Source organism: Geotrypetes seraphini, chromosome 4 (assembly GCF_902459505.1).
Source record: "Geotrypetes seraphini chromosome 4, aGeoSer1.1, whole genome shotgun sequence".
Lineage (NCBI taxonomy): Eukaryota > Metazoa > Chordata > Amphibia > Gymnophiona > Dermophiidae > Geotrypetes > Geotrypetes seraphini.
Genome location: NC_047087.1, coordinates 55,038,218 through 55,065,976, shown reverse-complemented (window position 1 = coordinate 55,065,976; position 27,759 = coordinate 55,038,218).

Sequence of the window (27,759 nt, the reverse complement as noted above, 5' to 3'; positions counted from 1 at the left end):
CTAAACAGAAGAAGGAACACCGATTGGGCTTTTGCCGATCCAAAATGAAGCGGCTGCTGAGGATCAGTCGCTTACTGTCCCTGAAATCTCCCTGCCTTTCTGTGAGCTCGTACTTTTAACCCACTAATTTAAAGCGGTGCTGCACTATGGCATGTCCTATTCCGTTGAAATGATTCCTGAAGTCCACTCCTGGGGGCCAGCGAGTGCAGCCATGCCTCCCCCTTTCGTTTTGACCTCAAGCTTGTGCGGAGAGCAAGCGCATGCGTGGATTGCATCTACAGGTAAAGAGGATGGGCCGCGCATGCATCTGGATCGCTCTGCAGCGATCCGTGGGGGTCGCTGCGGGGCGCGCGTCCGATCACTTCATTTGCATGGGGACTTTGTAGTGAATCGGTCGCCCGGCAAGATTCAGCCACCGATCGCCCAGATCGGTGAGTTTAGTGAACCTAGGCCTTAATCCCCCCCCCCCCCCATTGCCCCAAGTTCATTAAATTGTTTGTTCCTTGTATTGCAGTGTCAAATGTGTTATTCTCATTGCTTCAGGTCTCTGAAATCTCTATAAAGTTTTTATCATCCTTTAGCTCTCTATTGGGTCTTTCTACAAAGCTGCACTGCCAAGCAGTGCATGCTAAATGCCAAGCCACCCATTCTATTCCTATGGGTGGCTTGGCATTTAGCGGGCACTGCTTGGCAGCAGTGCTTTGCGAAAGCCCACTTGTTTTCTAACACTCTCCCCCCCTCCCCCTTTTACAAAGCTGTGCTTGCAACTGCCACGCAGTTACGGCACCAAAGTCCATTAATTCTCAGTGGGCTTCGTTGCAATTAACGTAGGCCGACATGGTAATCTGCTTAGTAAGCAAGGGCCTAACTCATCAATCTTATTTCTCAAAATTCTGGCATTCCCATCCATAAATTTTAAAGTATGATTTTGAGTCAGAACTTGATAGTAGTAGATGATAATTGGTAGGCTAGAGTTGTCCCTATCTGCATGTTCTTTATTAAGTTCATCTGTGCTATTTCAACATTTAGCATAACATCTCTATTGAAATAAACTGACTTCCCAATTTGCAGATATCCTTTACAGATACGTACCACTGAATAGTGCACTTTTATATTATTTATTGAATTTTTGTTTTTTAGAATGGGGTAAATTTTCCCAATTTTTATAGGTACCATCAGGCCTATATACTGCATCAGGGTATTCCTGAGCTCATGGAACATCTTCCTGATTGACTTTACTTAGAATGGCAACTCATGTCTCCAATGTGATTGTGTCATGATTTAAGTATTAAGTTACCCAGATATACTAAGGACAATAGTATTTTATTTGACACCTGGAAAACTTTGAAATTTATTAACAGCTTAACAAATATTCCAACAGAGAAGTCTACGTGTCAATCTTTATGGCTAAACTCCAAGATTCAAATTGGCGAGTCTAAGATCGCCTGGAAGCAATGGATGCAAGCAGGTATACATACACTAGGTGATGTTATATCAAATGGGAAAATGCTTGATTTTTCATGACTGCAACAATCATTTGGTATTTCAAAGTCTCAAAATTATAAATGGTTGCAGTTGAAGCAAGCCATTCAGAAGGGGTTCCCTGATTGGCGAAATCTAAAAAATTAGTATAGCTTACCAGTGCTATGCTTCCAGACAGATTTCTTAGGGCATCAGGCTGCCCAGTGGTATAAATTAATATCTGGTTATATGAATAAGAAATCAAAAACTAGTCTTAGAGACATTTGGAGCATTGAGATAAAGCAGCAGATTTCTGCGTCTCAATGGCCACGAATTTGGACTTGGAGGATGAGATGTACAGTGTCAGCATCTATGAGACAAACTTGTTTTTGGTTTGTTACATAGAAGTTTTTGGACCACGGTTAGATTACAAAAAGTAGATAGTTCAAATAGACAAGTCAAATAGATAGATAAGTCAAATAGATGCTGGCACTGTCATCTCGATATAGGGACACTGGATTGTCCCTTGATATTTAGATTTTGGCGATCCATTTAGGGTCAAATTAATAGAATACTGGATGTCCCATTGATGGCTGAAAGTCCAATAACTTCCCATAACAGCAAACTTCTTTTTATCATGACAGGAGTTGCCATACAACTTATTTTGAAAAACTGGGACCAGTTAAATTATAATTTCTGGTGGGAATCTTTATGCCACACTTTTAAACTGGAATGTATGATTGCCATACAACTGAGACATTATAGGAAATTTAAGGATGTTTGGGAACCATTGACAAAATTCTGTAAGGAATGATTATTGATTTTGCCCTTTGGTTATACACGTCCAGGGTGGGTGGAGAAATACCTTTAATTTAATTGATTGCAATTTTTTTATGTATAAAAGGGGGGGAAGAGACATGTATTTGTTATGAAATATAATTTGATTGAATTTAAGTGCTGTTTAAAGTGTAAAATGTCTGTACAATATGTTGCACTTACTGTTAGCTTTAAAATGAATAAAGATATATTTTTTTAAAACACAAAACCTCACTCTCCTCCCGCGGAGGAAGGCATTACCGTATTTTCACGCATATAACGCGTGCGTTATACACGATTTTACAAACCGTACATAACCATGCGCGTAATACACGTGAGCACGTTGTACAAATTTTTTTTTACATAGTTTCCCCCCGACGTCTGATTCATCACCCCAAAGGACCGCTCGCACCCCCACCCCAAAGGACCACTCACACCCCCACCCGAAGGACCGCTCGCACCCCCACAGTCTCCCCCCTCCCCCTCCTCCTCCCGCATGGAGAAGCTGCCTACTGTTGTTTCCGGATGCCAGTGACCCAAGTTGCTTCCTCTGCCGGCGGTCCTGCCCCTTCTCTGAGCCCTGCGCTGCGCTGCTTCCTCTTCCAGCAGTCCCGCCCTTTCTCTGAAGTCAGAAAATTTCATGGCGACACCAGAAAGTATTTCTTCACAGAGAGAGTGGTTGATCATTGGAACAAGCTTCCAGTGCAGGTGATCGAGGCGAAATCATCATAACTCCGATACTAAAAGACCCCAATGGAGCAACCGACCAACCATCCAACTACAGACCCATAGCCTCAATCCCACTGTAAGTCAAGCTGATGGAAGGCCTCGTAGCCAAAACCTTAACCTCATACCTAGATAAACACAACTTACTCCACCCCACACAGTCTGGCTTCAGAGCCAACTACAGCACGGAGACCCTATTAGGAACACTAATTGACACTGCCAGACAACACCTCTGTACAGGCAAGAAAATCCTGCTCATACAACTAGACCTTTCTGCAGCCTTCGACCTGGTTGATCACGACATTCTCCTACAGACACTAGACTCCTTAGGAATCTCAGGCAAGGTACTTTCATGGTTCAAAGGCTTCCTACAATCCAGAAACTACAGGGTTAAAACAAAGCAAGAAAAATCAGAACCATGGTTCAACCCCTGTGGAGTTCCCCAGGGAACTTGTTTTCTGCCCTGTTTCTTCTGCCACTGCTGCTTTCTGCGATGTGCAGCTGCAGCACTAAAGTGGAGAGATGGCATAGGTACCCTATCACCCACACTATTCAGTATATACGTAGCCTCCCTCAGCTCCTACCTAGATGACATCACTATTCTCCTCCCCTTCGACCACCCAGAACCCACCTTGACAAGCACAATTCACAGAACACTCGAAACAGTAGTAACATGGATGACAGAGCACAAATTAAAACTAAACCCTGAGAAAATAAACTTCATCCTCCTAGAAAACAATAAAACTCCTACCTTAACGAATCTAATAATAAACTCGATCTCATACCCCATTAGAAACATAGAAACATAGAAGATGACGGCAGAAAAGGGCTTCAGCCCATCAAGTCTGCCCACTCTGCTTACCCACCCCCTGTCTATGCCCTAATGACCCAATTTCCTTATCTTGACCCTCGTAGGGATCCCACATGGGTATCCCATTTATTCTTAAAGTCTGACACGCTGTCTGCCTTGATCACCTGCACTGGAAGCTTGTTCCAATGATCAACCACTCTCTCTGTGAAGAAATACTTTCTGGTGTCGCCATGAAATTTTCCGCCCCTGAGTTTGAGCGGGTGCCCTCTTGTGGCCGAGGGTCCCTTGAGAAAGAAAATATCATCTTCCACTTCGACACGTCCCATGAGGTACTTAAATGTTTCGATCATGTCTCCCCTCTCTCTACGTTCCTCGAGAGTGTAGAGCTGCAATTTGTTCAGTCTCTCTTTGTACGAGAGACCCTTGAGCCCCGAGATCATCCTGGTGGCCATCCACTGAACCAAATCAATTCTGCGCACATCTTTACTGTAATGTGGCCTCCAGAATTGCACACAGTACTCCAGATGAGGTCTCACCATGGCCCTGTACAATGGCATTATGACTTTAGGCTTTCGGCTGACGAAACTTCTATTGATACAACCCAATATCTTCCTTGCCTTAGATGAAGCCTTCTCCACTTGATTGGCAGTTTTCATGTCTGCACTGCACTAAAACTTCTGGGAGTACTAATTGACAGAGGCTGTAGCATGCAACCACAAATCAACAAAGTAATAAAAGCATAATTCGTGACCATGAGAAATCTAAGATAAATCCGAAAATTCTTCGACAGGAAACAATTCCAACTTTTGGTACAATCTCTTATCCTTGAACTAATAGACTACTGCAACGTACTATACCTCCCATGCTCAGCGACCATGTTAAAACAATTACAAACAAAACAAAATACAGCCCTAAGACTCATCTACTCATTGAAAAAATATGACCACATCACAGAAGCATACCATGACTCACACTGGCTCCCAATACAAGCAAGAGTACACTTCAAATTCTACTGCCTACTATTCAAGGCTATTAATTGAGAAAGTCCAATCTACTGGAATAACCGACTAACTCAATCCTCCTCAACCAGGCACAGGAGAACCCACTCACTATTCACACACCCACCATCCAAAAATGTCAAACGAAAAAAACTATATGACAATCTAATAGCCACCAAAGCAGTTAAACTGGACAGACAAATCACCATTCTGTTGTCATTGACCACAGACTACAAAACCTTCAAGAAAGAAACTAAAACTCTACTCTTCAAAAAATACATAAAAACTATTTAAGACAACCAGTTCCTACCCAAACCCCACCTACCCACTCTATACACTTAATATACTTTAATATGCTTCTATATTACCAAACAAATTCTAATATGCTTCTAATTACCCTCATTTATCACCTCAAGATCTCGACAGCTCTTTGGGAATTTCTTATGTAACTCTTATGACATCTCTTATGCTATGTCACAATTCTTGTAACCTCTTGAAAACCTTTATGTAATCCGCCTTGAACCGCAAGGTATTGGTGGAATAGAAATCACTAATGTAACGTAATGTAAATGTGTCATCTTGAATGGGGACTATGTGGAAAAGTGATATGTTCATAGTTACTTCTATTAAAGTCATTAAATATGTCTTGCCTTTACTTTTTGATTTATCCTCGTATCAATCAAGCTATAAAAACATTAGAACAAATTATAAACAACTGGAAAATTTCAAAACAAGAAAAAGAATCCTCTTACCAGAGTATAAGCCACCACTAATAAGAATTCAAAAGTTACTAAGAGCTGGATTCTGTATAGGACGCCCAGTCTCATCAGCCGCCTAAGCGGCTTTTCAGAATCCCACATGGGCATCCTATATAGAATCGCATCTGTCCAGCCTAACCCTATCTAACTATCCTGATTCTCTAACAGGTGTCCATGTCACAGGCGCCGGTTAGAGAATCGCGTTGCCACTGAGTTGATCGTGGCAAGAGAATCTCCCTGCCGCAATCAGCTCAGCAGCTGTGGCAAGAACCCTCCCCCAGCCGCAAAGTCAGCAGCAGGAGGGATGTCCAGTCCCTCGTTCCAGAACCCCTGAACCCCCCTCCCCAAATGTTCACAGCAGGAAAAGTGCCCAATTCTTCCTGCCACCATCCCCCGAAGATCACCGGCAGGAGGGATACCCAGTCCCTCCTACTGGAAACCCCACCCTCACCTCCCCAAAGATCAATGGCAAGAGGGATGTCCAGTCCCTCCTGCCAGAACCGCTCCCTGAAAACTTGCTCCCACCCCGACACCCCCAAAGCCCACCCTGATCCCCCCTCCATACCTTTTAGGCTGGCCAGGAGGATACTTACTCCCTCCAACCAGCTGGCCCACCTCCACAGAATGGTGGGCCTTCCCCTTCCCAGTGTATCCTGGACCAACACAGGCCTCCCTCCCAATGCATTCTGTGAAGCACTAGGATTGGCCTAAGACTCTGATTGGCCAGATCCTTTAGGTACCCTTAAGTGTTTTCCCTATTTGTACTGGCAGGCTCACAATCTAATCTGGTACAGTCATTAATTCTAAGTATTTTGGATTACTGTAATATAGTTTACTTAGCAGGTTATCAGAAAAATCTTCATAGACTCTGCATCATACAAAATACAGCAGTCCAATTAATTTTCAATCTGAAAACATCAGATCATGTCACACCTTATTACCAAAGACTACAATTTTTACCAGTCGAGGCCAGAGTCAGATTTAAGTTTGGTTGTATATGCTTCAAAGTCTTCCATGGTTTAGCACCTGATTATTTTGTGGATCAGAAAGGAAAATGGTAAAACCAGAGAACATAATTTGAGGTTGAGGGGTGGTAGATTCAAGAGCAATGTTAGGAAATTCTACTTTACGGAGAGGATGGTGGATGTCTAGAATGGGTTCCCGAGAGAGGTGGTAGAGAGGAAAACGGTGACGGAATTCAAAGAAGCGTGGAATGAACACAGAGGATCTAGAATCAGAAAATAATAGTAAATATTGAAGAACTAAGACCAGTACTGGGCAGACTTGCAAGGTCTGTGTCTTTATATGGCCTTTTTTGTTGAGGATGGGCTGGGGAGGGCTTCAATAGCTGGGAGGGTGTGGATGGGCTGGAGTGAGCTTTTACGGAGTCTTCAGTAGTTGCCAAGCACAGTACCGGGTAGAGCTATGGATTCTTGCCCAGAAATAGCTAAGAAGAAAAATTAAAAAAAATTTAAATTGAATTAGGTTGGGCATACTGGATGGACCATTATCTGTCATGTTACTATGTTAATTCACAATGCCCAAGATGTAATTGTAATTTGTTTGCTTTATCATCGGTAAAAGGTCATTTATACAAGCGCTATTTTCAACAACTCCTATCATTTCAGGCCACTTCTTGTGATAAAGAGTTTGTAAATCTGTTAGTTAGCTCTTACCAGCTGTTCAGGAAATTATTGAAAACCTACTTATTTAAGAAATTTTTGTAATTTCTAGGTCATTTGCTTTTATTGTCACAGTTTCAATTTTCTCTTGTAAATCTCATAGAACTCCTAAGGTACTGCGGTATATAAATAAATGTTTATGTAATGTAAATGCATTAGTTGGGGCAATGGAGGGATTAAGCGATTTGCCTAATGCCACAAGGAGTAGGCTGGGATCAAACTCACAATGTCAGGGAGCTAAGACAGCAGCTCTAACCACTAGGCCACTTGTTTCTCCTGCAGAGCTAAGTGGGCAAATACAATATAGGACTGCCTTTTGTGGCATTGAATGTGGCCAGTGCCTGCATAACAGCCAGCTTGTCGACAACTCTGTCCATGGAGTGTACCAGCATTAACCGCACAGTGCCACAACAGTCACCGTGCCACAACAGCGTGGTCAAGTGCTACTGAATAATTGGAGACGGTCTACTGAGTGGGGTTTAAGCGAGCATGACCCTCTCCTGCCCATTAAATATTGACCCCCTATATATTTTTTGTTTATGCCCTCTGCTAACTCGTATATTCAGGGGTTCATGCTGGATAACATAGATGTATCAAGCCAGAGACACAACGTTTATAATTTGTTTACACAGCTGGTGCAGTTATAGCAGTTGTTTTAAGAGGCTAGATTATATTCTGCCATGTAATTTCTTGGGAATGATGATGTGTCACATTGCCTAGTACAAATGCCTGTCACATGATGCTAGGTACCCACTGACCTTTTCTGTGGGCATGGTGCACCAGGTGGAACCAACTCACACAGCATTTCTGAGGCGACCACAGTTCGGTTGAGAATTGTGTCTGGTTGCCACTACATTGTCTCTCCCATCCACCCTCCTCCAGTGCTTTGCTAATGTTTCAACGCTCAGTGGTTTTCATTAGCATATGGAAGTGATCAATGCCAGTATACCTTTACTACAACACTGAGTCATATAAGGGGATGAAATTTATACCATTCCTTTTTTTTTTTTTTTTTTCAACTACAGTTTCAACGCCCATGAGTATGTCAGGTCCTGAGATATTTTATTACAAAGTTATCTGGAGCTTAGTAAACTGGGCCATGCTGCCACATAGTGGCAGACCTCAGCCACATTCTCGGTCCTCACAAGACACACCAACACACGGGAGCCAAACTGAAACAATAGGGCTCGCTCATTTCATTTCTGCTATAATTAACAGAATGTTTATGCCCATAACATATCACGGTTGATGTGCACTGTTTGATCAAGTATGATGGATGCCTTGTGGTTGCAAATTTGGATTAGCATAATTTCATTACCAAGGGACCCATGAAAAGGTTCAATTACAGAGCAATCTCATTAATACCAAGGCTTGTTAAACTAACCGGACTAGACAACCTCACTGGCTGTGATATGTATACATCTTCAGAGATTATAATTAATGACAAAGTAACCCGTACCTGTGACAGACCTAAATGATCTAAATACTTCAAAGGATCAAATGATTGGATGTTAAAATGCCCATTGTTCTTTAATTTAGAAGCCAGCATCCATTGTTGCTGGACTGTTTGTTGAACCCTGGATTCTGAAGAAAGAATGCTTCTAAATTGGTAGAGGAAGGGTGATTTCTAACTTCAAATGCATTCTGCCAGCCCCCAAAGAATTAATTCCTTGCTTCTAGCACATGACCAATTGCCCAATTCAAAGCTTTTCACTGAAAGTACTGCCAGTTTCATCCCCTTTTTAGGATTATTGCTGTTCTCTTGGTAAAAGGTATTACATTCAGTATTCAAATTTAGTTTTTGCATCACAAGTGCATTTGTAAACCAAAATGTGGGTGACCTATATGATGCAAACCAATAAAAATATGGAACTGAATGTGAAAAATTTATAACAGCCACACCTTAGATATTCAGTGACATTCAGAATTCAAAGCATTTTCAACAACTTGGATAAGAGAAAAAAAAAAAAAAAAGGATCACAGGTCAAAAATTCCAGTCCCCACCCACCTCTTATGGTGCAAAATAAGTACATTTTCTATAGCTCAAATTAAGCAGTACAACCACAAAATCAAATAAAATAGAGCAGTGGGTCTTGAACCTGTCCAGGGGGGACCCCTGAGCCAGTCAAGTTTTCAAGATATCCCTAATGAATATGCATGAGACAGATTTGCATACAATAGAGGTGACAGGCATGCAAATCTGCTTCATGCATATTCATATTCATCTTAGAAAACCCAACTGGCTGGTCCCCCAAGAGAGTTTTAAGAACCGCAGCGGCAGTAACTGCCCCGACGCTCCTAGGAATTCTACGCGCGTCGGAGCAGTTACCGCCACTGCCGGCACTAAAACCCGCGCTATGCGTTCATAAAAGTATTTTTATTGGTGTTGCAAGTGATGAACTACAGTGAGAGAGAAATAACTGATAGTGAGATAGAAACCGAGAGCAATGAATACTGATTTTATGAACCTTAACATTTTATAACCGGCTTCAAAACTTCCTGTGAGAGGCAGGATATACATCCTATAAATTAATTTAATTTTGTAAGCACTTTGTTTAGCTTTTTCTTTCATTTTTCATTTGGAAAAAAAAAAAAAGGGCTTGAGGAAGTGTTCTCCAGGTCACACAATGGAACAATCCATCTGTCATTCTGCATTCAGTGTAACACTTTACAGGGATTAGACAGTGACTTGTCAGTCATTTGGTTGGCTGGATGTCTGCTGGCTTTTTTGTATCATGAACCTCAAAATCATAAAAGAACAGAGAAACCTAGGATCCTGTGTAATAAACCCCATGCACCATGTACGCCAGTAAAACCTTTTGACCGAATGCTAAAATGCTACCTAGGCGTCCTTTTACTAAGGCGCGTTAGCCATTTAGGCGCGTGCTAATATTTTGCGCATGCTGATACGGCTAGCATGCCTTAGTAAAAGGACCCCCTATTGTTTTATTCAATAACATTTACTGAAAACAGGAAAAGTCACCCTCAATAGCATGGCATCAGTACTAAAGTGGAATTTAGTGCAAAATAGTGCCACAGCTATGGTAACTTCTGTGAAATCCCTTCTTTTGACCAGCTCAAGCTGGGTTTTTCCAAAGTATGGTCTAAAACAAGCCTGATTAATTCAGGCCCTAAATGAAATTTAAAATGATAAAATGACATCTTAAGAAGCAAAAAGGAGAGCAAAAAGGTCCAGGAGATATTTAAGGAATGCAAACTGAAAACTTAAAGTTGTTTTGCAGGAGATTTATAGATTTAATATTCCACAAATTCAGACAGATGGTTTTAAATGGTAGCATTTTCATTTAAATGGCTGTATTGATATAAGTACCTTGCAGAGTGCTAAAGTCATTGATCAGAGCTGAGGCCCATTCTTGTAAGAGGCTCAACGACATGTGTATGAACAAGTCACCTACATATCACAAAAGGGCAGAAGGCTGACAGGTGCCTAAGTAAAAAAAAACACCAAAAAACAGTAAAACAGCTGCATTTTACACAGCAGCTAAGATCACAATGTGAGCCAGTAGGAGGTAAAACTATTCCAGCTGAGACAAGTAAAGGAGAAAATGGAAAGGAGGATTAGTTCCAGCAGCCCTCTTGAATTGCTTATACCCTCCTAATTTTTCTCTCTCTGTAGTATTTAAGAACCAGATCTTATGTCATTTTGTTTATGTATTTTAATACCAGAGAGGCTTTCTCTGTTTTGCCTCTGTGTTCATAAAGGGATGGTGGCAACCTGAGTAGGCATTTCTTTTCAGATAAGCGCAGCTTGAGTTTGTGATGTCACAAATGGCTGCTATCTACTCCCCAGTGTCGATGGGGAGTGTATATTCAACAAATGGCTTTTCCAGAAAAATTGTGAAGTAGAACAGATAATGCTACTATAGACAGGGTAGGGAATGGGGACTTTTTGTGGCTTTGGCATTCAAAGCCAACATTCATAGTGGTGGGCACCGGAGGATTAAGTGACTTGCTCAAGGTCACAAGGATTTGACATAATTCTGAATCTGGCTCAACTTCTCTATGCCTTCATCCTATCCCGCTTGGACTACTGCAACGCGCTATTCATCGGACTCACAGCAAAGAATATACCGTGTCTTCAGCGTGCACAAAATGCAGCAGACTTCTAAAGAATCTTCATGCCCCCGACCCTGTCTCCCAGGCTCTATCAGCAGCTCACTGGCTACCCATAACTAAACGCTGTGGGGTTCATCATCAAAAAAAAAAAGTCTATAAAGTGTCCTAAATGGCTACTTGGATGATCAAAAAGCCTGATCGTCCAAGCACCCATAACCAAAGCTGGTTTTTAGACGTATCTAAAAACAGCTTAAGCCTTTCCCCTGCCTATTCTGATTGGCCCAGGTGCCTTAGACCCCACCTGTCGGTGGGGTTTCTGCCGCCTGGGCCAATCTGGCCCCATTCTTGACTCGGCTGGCCTGCCTGACGGGCGGGCTTGGCACCCGTCCGTCTGGCCAACTAAAAGGTACGGGGAAGGGGGGTCGTGGGGTCGGCCGGGTGGGTTGCAGGTCGGTGGGGGAGGCCAATCGGGGGTTCTGGGGAGGCGGTCGTTGGGGGGAGGGGGTTGTGTCGAGGGCAGGAGGGCCTGGGATCCCTCCTGCCTGTATTGTAGTGAGGGTGGGGGCTAGGGGGTCACCAGGGCCAGGAGGGCTTGGACTCCTTCCTGGCCCAATCCAGTCGGGGGGGGGGGTCACCGGGGCCAGGAGAGCTTGGGCTCTCTCCTGGCCCATTGTGTCGGGGGGGGTTGCTGGGGCCAGGAGAGCTTGGGCTCTCTCCTGGCCCCTTTGTGTCGGGGGGGGGGTCACCGAGGCCAGGAGGGCTTGGGCTCCCTCTTGCCCCGATGTTGTCGGTGGGGGGGGGGGGGGTCACAGTTCAGCATGGCAGGAAGGCTTGGGCACCCTCCTGCCTGAATCATGGTGGGGGGGGGATTCTGTAACCGGTGTTGTTTTTGACAGACACCGGTTACAGAATCCAGCTTTTAGGCGAAGGACTGGTTCCTCCTTCGCTTAAAAGCCCTTCTGTTGGACGTTTGGGGCTTAGGCATTTTTTAGTTCATTATAGACAAAAAGTGTAGACGTCGTGGGGGTGTACTTGTAGACATAGTGGTGATCTGGGCGTTTAGTAGAGGCAAGCCATAATCAAAACAAGGACGTTTGTTTTGGTTATGGACACTTTCCCTGCTTCTGCTTTGAATGTTTAAGGACTTAGGCCAAAAAGAGACTTAGACGTTTTTTTTTTATTATGCCCTTCCACATCTTTAAGGGCTTGATGCTAGCATACAAATCTTTACACAACATGGCACCAGGCTACAGGTCAAGCCAGCTTCCTCTATATGTGCCGAACAGACCACTCCACTCCCAGGGTGAAACATGCCTCCAAACACCCTCTGGTCATGCCCTTCAGCTGCAAAATGCCAGACAACAATCCCACTCCCATTTCATATCAACCTACTGATCAGATCAGATCCCTCAAAGGGCTCCTGAACTTTAGGAAAACTATGAAAACTCACCTCTTCATCTAATTCCACTGCCAATTGCCATATGATGGGAAAGAAATGTGTAGTAAAACTAGAACCTCTGTGTATGCTAATTTAGGATAGACAAATTGCACTATAACCCGCTTAAAGTTGGGCACTCAAATTTCCGGTAAGTGTGCTTATTCAGATGTAGTGGCATAGTAAAGGGGGGGTGAGAGGGGTGGACTGCCCCAGATGCCATCTTGGTGAGGGCACAGACACCTGTCTGCCTCCCCCCCTGTCTTCCTGCCCCCACTCCTTCCCCATCTCCCCACTGCCACGCAAATGGGCCACTTTCCTTTCCCCATACCTCTGTAACATTCCTGGCACAAGCATCATCCCCCAAGCTGCTGAAACACAGGTGTTGTCTCTTCCTCTAACATCACTTCCTGGACCCGCACCTAGGAAGTGACATCGGAGGAAGAGCCGACGCTGGCACAACAGCAGCTTGGGGGTTGCTGCTCATGCCAGGAACGTTACAGAGGTACTTGGGAAGGGAAGTGGTGCATAAATGGCAGGAAGAGGCAGGGAAGGAGTGTGTGGAGGTTGGGGGAGAAGAGGGCGGGGGAGGGGTGTCACCGCCCCAGGCGCCTCTCACTTTTGCTATGCCACTGTTTAGATGTGCAAGTTTTAGAATAGTGCCAGCTGTGTGCTTAACTTAATTGTTACATTAGGTGCCATTTGGCCTTCAGTACTAATAATAGCTTATAAGTGGTGTTACTTGGTGCCAATTGGCACTCATTTGTAGTTATGCATGCATCTGCTCCAAGGTGATGGTCCATAGGCCTGGCATCTAAATGCTATAGCGCACAAAGAGAAAGGGGGCCTGCACATGGGCTGATCAGGGGCATTGCTTGCAGTTGCTCATGGAAGTTATGGAATTTTATCATATATACATGCAACTGCCAGCTTTATGTAGCTGCACATGGTGGCATAGTAAGGGGGGATGGGGGCTCCACTCCGGGTGCCATCTTCATGAGGGTGCCAGCACCCATCCTCATAATCACTCCCTCGCTCCTTCCCACTCCCCCCATCACGAACATGCCTTCATTTCCACCCCACCCCCACCCCTACCATCATATCTTTAGCTCTTCACTGGCTCAAGCAACAACTCCAGCCAGCTGCTTACGCCAGCGTTGGCTCTCCCTCTGACATCACTTCCTGGACCCATGCCTAGGAAGTGATGTCAGAGGGAGAGCCAACACAGACACGGGCAGCAAGTCAAGAATGCTGCTCGCGCCGGGGAAGTTAAAGAGGTACGGGGGAAAGAAAGGGGCACACACTTGCATAGCGGGGGAGGGGGTGCGGGGAAGGAGAGAGGGGTGGAGAAGAGGGCGGGGAGCGGTTCTACCACCCCGGGCGCCTCTCACTTTCACAACACCACTGGCTGCACATGATTAAAGTTAGATCATGCAGACTGACATGTTATATTAACAGCAATTTGATGCACAATTGTTATTATTGAATTAGGGCCTGATTATATATATATATATGCTAGGGTTTTCCTGGCCTAAATACATGCATTTAAGTCAAGCTTCCAATGGCTCCCAACAGCTCCCAACTCAAAAAAGGGCACTTAACTCAAAACATGCCGATCCACCCCCTAACCATGCCCACTTTTAACTATGCACTTTGCACTAGGGGCTAGATTCACTAAAGATGGTGACTCAATCGCTGTTGGCCGATTCTCTGGCCAATTTTCCAACAGCCATTGAATCACTATCATGTTTGCATGCAAATGATGTGCATGGAGGTGCAAATCATTTGCATGCAAACCCACCAACTCAGTCGCTCAGTGAGCAATTGACACATGCGCAGAGCCCTAACGGTAGTGACAGGGGAAGCAGCCTCCTATCATTGCTGTCAGGGCTTCTGCTTAATTTGTAATGGGACAGATGTTCTGCACGACTTAAACACGAACCATCTGTCCCATTAAAAAAGCCCCCCTGCACTAGCACTCTCAGCCACAATCCCCCTGAACCCCAAAAAGATGGCAGGAGGGAATCCCCCCCTGAAGAAAAAGGCAGGAACGATGCCCACTTCCTCCTGCCATGAAGACGCCCACACCCACTCCCTTCCCCGGAAAAAACAGTAGTAGGGATGCCCACTCCCTCCTTCCAGGAAAGACTCCCCCTCGAAGAACAATGCAGAAGGGATGCCCACTCCCTCCTACCACCAGAGGCCCCCATCCCCTCCAGGCCCCCGTTCCCTATACCTTAGAGTTGGGGGCAGGAGGTACTGAAAACACCTCCTGCTCCTCCTCTCTTCGCAACGACACTCTCCCCAGTGCATCACGTGATGCACGTAGAGAGGCCTAAGTCCCTGATTGGCTCAAGCGCCTCGGGCTTCTCCGATTTAGCCTGTTAATTAAGGGCTAGATGCACTAAAGTCAGTTAATATTACCAACTGGATCATTGTTGGCTGATTATCTGGACAACTGTGGAACAGTGAAACTCCCCCAACCCCTCCCCCATACCTTTGATAGACATTGGGAGCTGGAAGGAAGCATGTGCCTCAAGCTCCAAGCCCTGCCCGTGGAAAATGATGGGCCTTTCCCACCCCGATGCACCATGTGATGCATGGGGAGGAGCATAAGGTCCTGATTTGCCTAGACATCAGACCTTAGGCCTCTCCCTGTGCATCACTTGGGATACAAAGGGAAGAGCCTAAGCCCCTGATTAGCTCTTGGGAGGGGTCTTAGGTGTCTGAGCCAAACAGGGCCTTAGGCTCCTCCCCATACATCACATGGTACACCAGGGAGGAGACAGCTCACCAGTTTCCATAGGCCACACAGACATTCCAGCAGAGCAGTAGGGGCACCAAAGGGGGCACTACAGTGAACTTCATATAAAGGGTTCCAGGTACACATCTCACCATAACCCCCTTATAGTGTCTGGTGAGCCTCCAACTCCCACTCAAAATCTACTGGATCTAACTGTACAGCATACCAATAGCCCTTATGCCTGCAGGTGGCACCTATATGTAAGTACACTTACCCCTCAATATTCGCGGGGGTTAGGGACAGAGCTGGCCCGTGAATATTTAAAATATGCAAATAACTTTTAGGGCCAATGTTGACCCACCCCCGCCTCCCTCCTGCCTCCTAGACCTCTCCCCCACCTCTCTCCTGCCTCCCGGACCTCTCCCCCACCTCCCGGGCCTCTATACAGCCTACCTGGTGGTCTAGCAGTGAAGCAGGGCAGCAGTGTTTTTCCTACACTCCTGCCCCATGCAGAGACGTCTACAAAAATGCCTGCCTGTCGTGAGTTCCCATGGTCTCACTACAGTGGGAACTCACGGCAGCCATTTTTATAGACGGCTCTGCATGGGGCAGGAGCATAGGAAGAGCGCTTCTGCCCCACTTTACCGCTAGACCACCAGGTAAGCTGTATAGAGACCTGGGAGGCAGGAGGGATGTGGGGGAGAGGTCTTGGAGGCAGGAGAGAGGCGGGGGAGAGGTCCAGGAGGAAGGAGGTGGGTGGGGTTGGGTCAGCGTCAGCCCTAAAAATTATTCACGTTTTGTTAATATTTGCTGGCTGGCTCTGCCCCTAACCCCCATGAATATTGAGGGGGAAGTGTACTTACATATAGGTGCCACCTGCAGGCATAAGGGCTATTGGTATGCTGTACAGTTGGATCCAGTAGATTTTGGGTGGGAGTTGGAGGGCTCACCAGACACTATAAGGGGGTTATGGTGAGATGTGTACCTGGAACCCTTTATATGAAGTTTACTGTAGTGCCCCCTTTGGTGCCCCCACTGCTCTGCTGGGATGTCTGTGTGGCCAATCTAGTACAAATGCTGGCCCCTCCTATATCCCAATGGCTGGCTTAGTTTGTTTTCCATTTGGATGTGGCTTTTCTTAAATTCAAAAATGGTTCGAAAAGATAGACGCACAGAGGATAAACACACAAGGCACATTATCAGAAAACTGAATAGATGTTTTGCAGTTTTGAAAATGGACGTTTGCTACTGGATCTTTCTTCTGTAAAACATCTAAACTCGGATTTGGACGTCATATCGAAAATGCCCCTCTACAGTATGTCTTTGTGTATGGCACCTGTGTTTATATCTATGTGTATGTATGTGTTTTTTGTGCCTATGTATATTGATGGACAAGGAATGAGACAGACGGATGGAGCCTCCTGAATAAGCACTATCACATGGTGTGTGCCTTTATGTCTCTGCGTCTTTGTGTATGTGGACCTTTGTGACTGTGTGTCTATCTTTGTGCCTGTGTGTACTGATGGACAAGTAATCAGATGGCGCTGGCATTTGGGTGAAGCATACCTAAAAACAGGGAATATAATTGTAACAAGCATTGTAAGACTTCAATATGAAAATATAAATACTGTATATGTAAAAATTGGGCCCTGGACTTTTAACGCAAAGTGTCTCTTGTCACTGCATTTTGTTTTCTGTTGAATGCCAAGATACAGACGGCAGTAGATTAGCTGCCCGATAAATTAAGGGGCAGCCAGGGTGAGTGTGCCAGAAGGTCCTTATCTGTCAGCAACTACTAGGTTACCAAGTTTCTAAGTATAAGAAATGAGTCACTGCTGTGACTACCGTCTTTCCCCGAAAATAAGACAGTGTCTTATATTAATTTTGGGCCCAAAAAATCACAGTAGGTCTTGTTTTCAGGGTAAGTCTTATTTTTTTTTCATATACAATGATCATCTCTCCCTTCCTCTCCTCTACCCCAGTTCTTCCTTTTTCCTTTCTCTCCCCCCACATGTGCAGCATCTTTCCTCCCCTCTCTTCTATCCCCTTGTGGCTTCCCTCTGCAGCATCTTTCTATCCCTTCCTCCCATCCCCCTATGCAGCACAACCCTTGCTCTGTGCACAGCATCTTTCTATCCCTCCATCCCATTACTCATGCAGCAGAACCCTTGCCCAGCTTCTATCCCTCCCTTCCATGCAGCTGCAGCAGAACCCTTGAGCAGCTGCCCCCCCCCACACCATGCAGCCGAACCCCTGCTGACCATCCCATCCTTCCATCTCTCTCTCCCATCCGAACCCCGCCGACTACGAGACCTACATACCTTCTTCCACAAAGCAACGTCTGCAGTACTCTAAACAGGCTGCTTCATGGCCTTCTCCCGCTGGGTCCTTCCGTGCGCTGTGTTGCTGATGACTTCATCAGTGATGCAGCAGAGGGAATGCTCCGGCGGGAGAAGGCCGCGAAGCAGCCTGTTTAGAGTGCTGCTGACGCTGCACTGTGGAGGGAGGTAGTAGGTCTTGCGTTCAGAGGGTCGACGGGGTTCAGACAGGAGGGAGAGATGGAAAGATGGGAGAGTCAGCAGGGGTTCAGCTGCATGGCAGGAGTGGAGGCAGGGGAGGGGGGGAGGCGGAAGTGCTGCTGCTGGCGAATCCAGGGACTAGGGCTTATTTATGGGGTAGGGTTTACGTTAAGACCTACCCAGAAAATCATGCTAGGGCTTATTTTGGGGGTATGTCTTATTTTTGGGGAAACATGGTATATAGAGCAATTGCTAGCCATTTGCCATCAAATTAGACTTATTTGACTCCCCTGCCTTACCCCTTTCAGTGCCTTACACATGTGTTCAGTGCCAGGGTGATTTGTGTTGGTAGTGGTGTATTCAAAAATAGCCGACTCTGTTTCTGAACAACATCATAAATGTTTTCATATTTTTGCGAATTGAAAGTACATATTTTAGAAAAACAACTTTGGAATTGTGTAAAACTGTAAAGAAAAGTATTGCATGTCACCATACCAAGAGGAAATATACTGTAAATTACAGTTTGCTAACAGATTATTGTGCCTCTTGGATTATGCTCACTGGCACTATAGAAACTCATTACGTGTACCTTTAAAAATCTTGGTTTGGATCCAGGCAGGGATTTGACACTTTGAACCAATGACTGCTGTACGCATGACACAGAGATGATGTGTTCAGCTGGTAGTAACTAAGAAACCTCCAGCTACAGTGAGAGTGGGAAAAGAAAAGCTCTCGGCAAAATTGGCACTTTGTTTCAGAGTTCTATTTCAATATGCATTATTATCAAAACGACATGAAAACATGGCATTCAAATAGAAGTTTAAAGCTTGCTGCTGATTGATGCTTCACAGTTCAGTGCATGAGAGGAAGTCCAATCACTGCACATCAGCAACATTTACTGATCAGGCTCAGGATTACACAGGGAATCGTCCTTTGTGGATTTTGAGACCAAGCGTTGTCACTGTAAAGGCAGAGGTATCGAACTGGAAATTCAAAGGTGCAGGATAATCCTGCCAAGTGAAAATAAAAAAGAAACTACAGTAAAACCTTGGATTGCAAGTAACTTGGTATGCAAGAAAAGCAGAGATTACTTGGGAAATTCAAAAGCTACTCATTTGTGAAGTAATATTGCTACTTCTCTCTGTCTACAGTTGCATATGGGGCATCCAACTCGCCTACCCAGTTTCTTTTTGTTTCCCATGTTGGATTGCAAGTAACTTGGTATGCAAGACAAGCAAAACATTTTATTAAATTTTAACTTGATATACAAGCAAGGTCTTGCAATACGAGTACATACAGTATTTTGCATTAAAGTTTTTGGGCTGTGGAGTTTCCATTATTTCTTATGGGGAAATTTGCTTTGATATACAAGTGTTTTGGATTAGAAGCATGTTTTCGGAACGAATTATGCTCGCAAACCAAGGTTTTACTGAATTAGAGAAATAAAAAACAACCGATGAGGTGATTGAGCCAGAGGAGGTCAATGTTGACCCTATCAGGCTGAATTAGGTCTAGATATTCAGTGCAATGTGACTTCCTCTGCTGAAACAGGCCTATTCCACTCTGACATAATCTACTGTAAACTCTGTAATTTCTTAAATCCATGGAAAAAAAAAAAAATGTTTCCCTAGCTTCGCAAATTTCTGGCCTTTCCCATTCAGGCCTTTCCAAAAGTCTAAGAGCTGTTTGCAATGTCTTCCTCTCTTTTGACCATCATTATATTTTGTCTCTGCTTTGTTCTATCCGGCTTTACCAGGTTTGCCAATGACTTTGCTGTTTTATTTCCCTATCTGAACAGTCTTCACAGGATACCTCTGAAAATTTATATTTCATTCTGCTTTCTGGTTTAATAGCTCATCTAGTTGTTTTCTAACCTGGACTATCACCCGGATTCTGTATACAGCAACCAAATTTACATGTGCAAATCTGTTTGCATTGCCAATTTTCATATGCAATTTAATTGATCAAATCAATCAGTGCCAATAATTGCCAATTAACAACCAATTATTAGCACTAATTAGAATTAACACGCACGACTTTCTAAAGTGATGCATGTAAATTCTACTAGGTGAATCTCAAAAGGGAGAAGGGGGCAGGTTGTAGGCATTCCTAAAAGTTACATGTAACTTGATATGAACAAACTGTTTAGCAGCTAATAAATGTGTTTACCAAGACCTCAAACACCCAAGACACTACTAGAACTAACTTTGTCTTGAATCCCTGTTGAACTGGAACGTAAGGCTAGTCTCAGTTAGGACACTGGTCTTTGACCTAAGGGCCACCGTGGGAGCGGACTGCAGGGCACGATGGACCACTGGTCTGACCCAGCAGCGGCAATTCTTATGTTCTTATGATTCATGCAAACCTTTTTTGCTTAGCTGTATATGGTAGATTTTTTTTTTCTTCCCTTTATCCTGCTAGTTTTGTCACCCTTTTCACTTTATAAATGATATAGCAAGCCAAAAGGGAAAAGAGTAATCTATTCTGGGGCTACAAGCAGTCATCGGGTACTTCATCACTCCACCAGCCACAACTGTTCCAGAACCTGATCCCAACCTCTCCAAAGTGCACCAAGACTGACAGAAATCCCAGTTTAAATTAGCTCTGCTATCATATTCCGCATGGTGATCACGCAACAACGCCACCTTTTCTCTGTCTTCTGCAGTGCTAAGAAGATTGCTATCATCGTTCAAAATTCACCAATCTTCAAAACTTTTAAAAATAAATTCTTTAATATGGTTACTTCCTTTTTATGGTTCAACTCCCAAGAGGCGAAAGCAGATAGAGCTAAGAGCAGTTCCGTATACCTAACCTTATCATACTTACTAACATGGCAAAAAATAACTGATTTACTGACCTTATCTGTAAACCTTATTTGCCCTCTTCTCGTATGTATACTCTGTAATATCTTTATTACTGCTACTGGTTCTTTAAAGAAAGAATTTCAGGGCTTAGGTTCCTTGAAGTGGTCGAGTTCAGGGTTTTTTTTTGTGCTTCGTTCAATAAATCTGCCGCAGGTTAAGAAGTGATCACTGGCCCCAGGTCCCATGACTATTTGAAATACACTGCAGCCACTGACCTTGGTTCTTACCACCCTCATTTCCCAATATGCCAGAGATTTGTAGCTACATTCTCCCTGGGAGTGCTTAGAGATGTAGGAGGCTGGACGTGACCTTGGCTCTGATCCCAGTGCCCTCACACATGACCCCAATCAGCTTTGCTACAATTGTCATGTTACCCACAGGGCTGCCAGCTGGAAACAAGCAAGGGAAATCTTAGCAACAGTATCTGAATGTTAAAAGGCTGGGGGCTTGGCCCAGAAATTGTATTTCTTCAGAGGCCTGGCTATTTCTTTCTTTATTTTTACTGATTCAAGGTTCAGCTTCTCTTAACAGACTAAATACACGTGCCATAAAGCAATACAGCATACAATCATAAATTCAAACAAATGAAACAAACATCAGAAATAAAATCAGTGTGTAAAACAAAATAAGCAATTAGAATTGCCATCATATTCTGCCTGGCTGAATAAAAACGAGCTTTCAACTTTTTTCCTAAACACACTTAAATCAGTAATCTGTCGAATAATGATTAGCCACCCTTCGCCTTTTCATCCTATCTTTTTATCTTTATTTCCTAGCCCCATCTATATTGGTCTCCTCTTCTCACTTATTGGTTCTGTTTGTTTGTATTTAGTTTGTGATTTTATAAAAATTGTTTTCTATGTCCTAATTTTTGTAGCTATTTTTAAATTTTGTACATCATTTAGAAGCTTAAGTGATTTAATCAAATTTTAAATTAAACTTGAAACTTGAATCTTGATTGGTCAGCTCATTGCAAATAGATGGAACTGTTAGAGGAGCAGTGAAAATTATTTTATGTGTTAGGGTAACAGATGAAATTACCAACCTACGGAAAACCAATGAGCAAATAGGGTGGCCTGGAGCATATTTCACAACTGGTTTTTTTAATATATATATATATTTAGATGTTGGAAAACAGAGTTTTAATTGCAAAAATAGCTGTTTTAATTGTGATTCTCCAAAGATCTGTCGACCTGTCCAGATTCTGGAGAATAAGTGATACATATTTGGTATAACTACAACACATCAAAAGCCACACAACAATATGTAGTACTTCTCCACTGCCAATTCCAGACTTTGCCCCCTAATGCCTGGAATAAATTACCTGAGTTTGTCTGCCAAGCCCTTTCCCTTACTTTGTTTAAAAGCAGACTGAAAACCCATCTTTTAGATATAGCCTTCAATCCATAACCCTACTCTCCACTGCCCAGCCAACTGATTAACCATTTCCCTTAACTGTATCCATGATATCCTGTTTGTCTGTCTTGGCTATTTAGATTGTAAGCTCTTTCAAGCGGAGACTGTTTCTTCTTCTTTGTGACTCTGCAGTGCTGCGTGTGTCTGGTAGTGATATAGAAATAATTCATAGTAATAGTAATAGGGTGAAGAGTTTCAGTCTTTGGGAAGCAGAGCTGAGATTGTGATGTTATAATGCCTCATTTCACCAATAAGAGCCAACCTCATCAGTGATGTCACAATGGCTTTATTGTCCTGTACTCCCCTTTGCCCTCCAACCCAGCCAGCAGATTACCGGTAACTGTTCCCCTTAACTGTATCCATGACATCCTGTTTGTCTGTCTTGTCTGTTTAGATTGTAAGCTCTTTCAAGCTGGGACTGTCTTCTTTGTGACTCTGTACAGTGCTGCGTTCGTCTGGTAGCACTATAGAAATAATTGATAATAATAATTATTATTATAATGGAAAGATAGAACTATAGGGCCAGATTCTACAAATGGCACCTAAGCACGCCTACATTTGTAGGTGCCACTCAGTGCAGTTGTCAATCAACAGCTAGGCATCCTTTATAGAATCCCGCCTAGTGTAGCCTAGGCGTGCTTAGGTACCGCTAGATATTCTAGAGGTAGGCGCCAGTATATTAGGCCAGATTTACTTAGCCTAATTTACCACACCTAACTCAGACACCTACAGATGCCTAAGTCAACCATGTCTATTCTCTGCCCCTAATTACCCCTACTTTTCAGATAGGCGTCATTATGTGCTTCAACCTAGGCATTCCTAGGCATCCTAAGAGTTCTGCGTGGAACTCCTAATTGGTGATGTAACTTTTTTTTTTTTTTTTTTGATTGGCTGAAAATTAGCACGGTCAATTACCATGCCAATTAAGACAACTAAAAAAAAGATGTGCACAGATTCCAAAGTTAGGTGTTGCTAGGCATCCTTGATTAGGGCGCCTAGTGGCACCTAATATAGACATCCTATACAGAATCAGGCGCATAGTGCTTGATATACCATCCTGCATTGTCAAAATATTAAATTCTGCTTTATATCCTGACTTTATATTTGAAGGAAAACTGAAAACCCACAAAACTGGATAACGTTTTCCATTAAAACATTTATCTCTTTCCTCCTAATTGATAGCTACATCCAAAACAAATTATTTTCCTTTACAACATATGGAGGCCTATGTACTAAGGATTATCACCAAATAAATTAAGAGATCCATTTCACATTTCTCTGCCAGCTTAATTACAAACGATCCCTTTTACTAAGTCACGCAGCAAATACTCTGACACCCATTCAATTCCTATGAGCATCAGAGCATTCACCGCACTGGCCCACACTGTCGGGCGTAGCAAAAGAGGGGGAAATTTAGGAGCCCTTGTACTAAAGAGTGTCAGAATCTGCTCGTAGAATGTCTGCCCTGCAGTGGTTCAGCTCACTGTGAGCTGTGCGGTATGGGAATTTCAGGTACTCTTGCGGTTTCAAGTTTTGCAGGAAGTTCAGCCCAACTTCCTGCACTGCAAGGCTCAAGCTTAGAATAAGCTGAACTGCTGTGGGTAAAAAGAAAATGTACTATTTTCATTGCAGCTAGCAAGGTGAGGGAAATCAAAGGCAGGATTCAATAGAGAGAGAAAGACTGGATGAGGGCTCTGAGGGAGAGAGAGACTTCATGAAAGCTGGGTGTGTATATGAGAGAGAGACTGCATGATGGCTACGGTGTTGTGAGAGAGTGAGAGACAGATGAAGCCTGGGGGGATATGAGAGAGAGAGAGAGAATGAGAGACAGGGTGAAGGTGAGAGAGGGGGTTTGGGGTAGAGAAGTTAGGACTCGTAGGACAATAACATATGAAAGAGATGCCATTATCTATGCTTAACTTTTCGGGTGGGTGTCATATCTCTGACAAGATTCTTCTGGAATGGAAACTTCTGTTTTTTGACTGTGATGTGCCAGTAGAACCTTAAAGGACTGATTTACTAAACTTTCAGTCATAGAATGGAAAAAAAGATCTTTAGTAAATCAGTTTCTAAAGGAGCTGCTGCTGATCCCAGAAGGAATTCTGCTCCCTGCCCTCAACACACACACTCGAATCTCACTGTGAACAACATTGGCTGCGGAGTGAAGAGGAAGCAAACGAAGCTTCTGCCACAGGCTCCTAGATTCAGTGAAAATTTGTTGAGGCCAGCTCTAAGAGCAGTACTTCATCCACTAGCAATTTTTCTGAGCTTACTATAATCTACTGAATATTCATTTATTTTGTACCTGATACTCCAAGTTTCCAAGTTTATTTACATTTTAATATACCGACCACCATCGGTAACAGAAGTCAGCATTTTTTTAAAAGTTCTGACTATCACTGGCTAAATTAGATCTGAAAACTCAAAAAAATCGGCAAAATTATGAGGAGAGGAGGACACCTCTACTCATAAATTGAAGAAAGAGGGAAAAGATGAATAAGTAAATACAGAAGAAAAACAGAAATACTCAAAAAGACTATAAATGTAAAGCCTATAGAGAAAAAACTACAAAAGTAAAATCTATGAAGAAAAAAACTTTAGAGACTTCAGTATCAGGGAACTGTAACATAATATAATGCTCTTAGACAGCATCCCCTGGGCTGACAACTTCATGATGGCTACTGAAGGCCAAATGAATTCGCCCAATACATCATATTGTCTCTTAAGTGCTGAAATGTGCTTGAAAAAACTTAAATGAATAAAAAAGTGAAAAGATATGTAACAAAAAACTCATTCATCTCCTTCTTTCAGCGTATCCTCAAAGTTCAGAATGTGTAAATAATAAGAAAAAAGTGTCGAAGTCACAAGTAGCGATAAATATCTTTAAAGTTCAATACAAGAATACACAAGTAAGGTCCAACTTATCTGAATTCAAAAAGCTGGATCCGTCCGTGATTGTGTAAGGTAAGTCCATGATATACCCGTCTGTGATTGTGTAAGGTAAGTCCGTGATAAATTAGATCTGGCCATGACCAGGCACCAGCACTGACAATCTCCCACTGGCCACCAGCATTTATAAAAGTCCTGGCTAATATTCAGTTGGGATCTGCAGAAAGAGATGTCAGATCGCCCCAGTTGTGAGTGCCCCCAAGTTCCCTGGTTCAGATGCACCCTCCCATCCAGCGTCATCCCACTAGACATCAGAAATCACCATGGGTCATTCCTGGAAATGGAAAGGTGGGTGTGGGGTGGGGGGTAGTATCCACCAAGCTCACTACTGAGTGGAGGAATAGCCTAATGGTTAATGCAGTGGCCTGAGAACTTAAGGAACTGGGTTTAGTTTCCACCATAGCTCCTTGTGACTCTGGACAAGTCAGTTGACCCTCCATTGCCCAAGGTGCAAAATGGGTTGGGAATTGGCTTGGAGGCAGGCTTCAGAGGGTAGTGGTGAACGGCACCCCCTCCGAAATGACGGAGGTAATCAGTGGAGTGCCGCAGAGCTCGGTCCCGGGCCCAATCGTATTCAACATCTTTATAAGAGACTTGGCAGAAGGGCTGCGAGGTAAAATAACATTATTCGCTGATGACTCCAAACTAAGCAATGTAGTGGGCAAAAGCACAACAGATATAAATTCAATGTCCGACAACATGATGCACGACCTACTCCTACTGGAGCGCTGGTCTAGGTCCTGGCGACTCAGCTTCAATGCCAAAAAATGCAAAGTCATGCACCTGGGCAGCCAAAATCCATGCAAGACTTACACCCTTAATGACGAGATCCTAACAAGAACTGAAGCAGAACGAGACTTAGGGGTGATCGTCAGTGAGAACATGAAGACTGCCAATCAAATGGAGCAAGCTTCATCCAAGGCAAACCATAGGTTGCATACGCAGGAGTTTCGTCAGCCGTAAGCCTGAAGTCATTATACCATTGTATAGATCCATGGTGAGGCCCCACCTGGAATACTGTGTGCAATTCTGGAGGCCGCATTACCGTAAGGATGTGCTGAGACTGAAGTCGGTCCAGAGAATGGCCACCCGGATGGTCTCGGGACTCAAGGATCTCCCGTACGAGGAACGGCTGGATAAGTTGCAGCTGTACTCACTCGAGGAACGCAGAGAGAGGGGTGACATGATCGAGACATTCAAGTATCTCACGGGCCGCATCGAGGTGGAAGAAGATATCTTCTTTTTCAAGGGTCCCGCGGCAACAAGGGGGCATCCGTGGAAAATCAGGGGCAGGAAACTGCACGGGGACACCAGGAAATTCTTTTTCACTGAAAGGGTGGTTGATCGCTGGAATAGTCTTCCACTTCAGGTTATTGAGGCCAGCAGCGTGCCTGATTTTAAGGCCAAATGGGATAGACACGTGGGATCTATTCACAGAAAAAGGTAGGGGAGGGTCATTGGGGTGGGCAGACTAGATGGGCCGTGGCCCTTATCTGCCGTCTATTTCTATGTTTCTATGTTTCTATATGTAATCTGCTTTGATTGTAAGTACAGAAAGGTAATACTATACATATATCAAAACTCCATCCATCTTGATGGTCCTGCAGAACACAAGATAGTTGCCTGTGCTTTAAAAGCTATCATAAGCTGATTTTCCCTGTGATTTAGCAGGCTAGGTTGGGGATGAAAATAGGCTTCAATCTAGACAGTTAAATCTAGCCCCCTCTTCTACGAAATTGTGCTAGCAGTTTCTAGTGCAGGAAGCCACTCAGAATGGCCCGCACTGCTCCCAACGTTCATAGAGTTCCTATGAGCATCGGGAGCAGCGCGGGCCAATCTCCTGTTGTGGGGAGGGGGAATAGTCAGGTTGTGGTGGGGAGTTTATTTAATGCAGCAGGAGAGAGTGGGCATCTCTCCTGCTGTGGGGGTGGGTGGGGTCAGGTCACGGCGGGTAGTTTAGTTAGTGCAGCAGGAGAGAGTGGGCATCTGCTGCAAGGGGGGTATCACCACTATTCGGGGGAGGGGTTGTGTTCACCACCGCTGGAGGGAAGGGGTGTTGTGATGCAGAGGAGAGAATTGGCATCTCTCCCACTGCATCACAATACAGGGCTTTCTAGTAGTCTCTGACACTGACCGGCATTGCTGGTCCAGTCACTTTTTTTGTCACCAAAAGCTGATGCCACTTTTTGAAAATGGCTCAGCATTTTTTAAGAATCCTCCAGAGGGTTCATTTCAATGTTGAAGAGCCCATTTGCATGTCAGTGTCGGAGACTGTTAGAAACCTTGCTAGAGACAGAGATAATCCATTTTTATAATCCGCCACTAAACTATGTACAGGCCAAAATGCCGTAAAACAGTTTAGCGATGATGTTAAAGTTTTGAGAATCCGGTCCTGAGTCTTAACTTCAAAAGGCTTTCTTCAACCGTGCCGAATTCATGATAACACCCAAATATTTGCTTTCTCTAAGAATAGGAATAAGCTCACTCCCAAACCCAAATTTAGT